Raw genomic sequence first — 642 nt, forward strand, 5'->3', positions numbered from 1 at the left:
AGGATGGTCTCAATCTCCTGACCTCGTGATCCGCCCGTCTCGGCCTCCCAAAGTGCTGGGATTACAGGCTTGAGCCACCGCGCCCGGCCAAATGTTTGCATTTCAAAGAAACTCTCTGGTCCCAGTGAAAATAGCTTTGGGTAGAAGATTTACATTCAAAGAGGCAGAGAAAGATGTTTTAATTGCAAGCTTTCTTTCTAAGTAATTGCACTAAGATGAAGTTCAGGGGCCTATAGCTATTACTAGGTTTGGGCTGGGATGAACAGTAAATTTTTCTGACATCAATGAGCTTTTTCAGGCAGGCATTTTAAGCGGGGGGCTGAGGTCCTCCTAGGGACAAAGCCTTAAGTTGCTAGAAGCCATGCTGGAGCTGGTGAAGGAGAGCCTTTGTTACCTGGCACCTCTCTGCAGTGCCGTTTCAATGCTGTAGAACAAGAGAGAGGTGGATGGACAGTGATAGTGATTCATGCGTGCAATTCACAACTTGCATCAGCATCCAGGCAAAAGCAAGCGCCACTTTTAGAGGCCTTGGGAAGAATTTCCACAAGTTGCCGGCCATTGGGATACAAGGGAAAAGGGATTGGAGGGAGGCTCATCGGGAACAATACACTTAGGTAATGTTGTGTTATGCCCAGACCGTTT

This window comes from Mandrillus leucophaeus, unplaced genomic scaffold (genome assembly GCF_000951045.1).
Source record: "Mandrillus leucophaeus isolate KB7577 unplaced genomic scaffold, Mleu.le_1.0 Scaffold1014, whole genome shotgun sequence".
In the NCBI taxonomy this organism is placed as follows: domain Eukaryota; kingdom Metazoa; phylum Chordata; class Mammalia; order Primates; family Cercopithecidae; genus Mandrillus; species Mandrillus leucophaeus.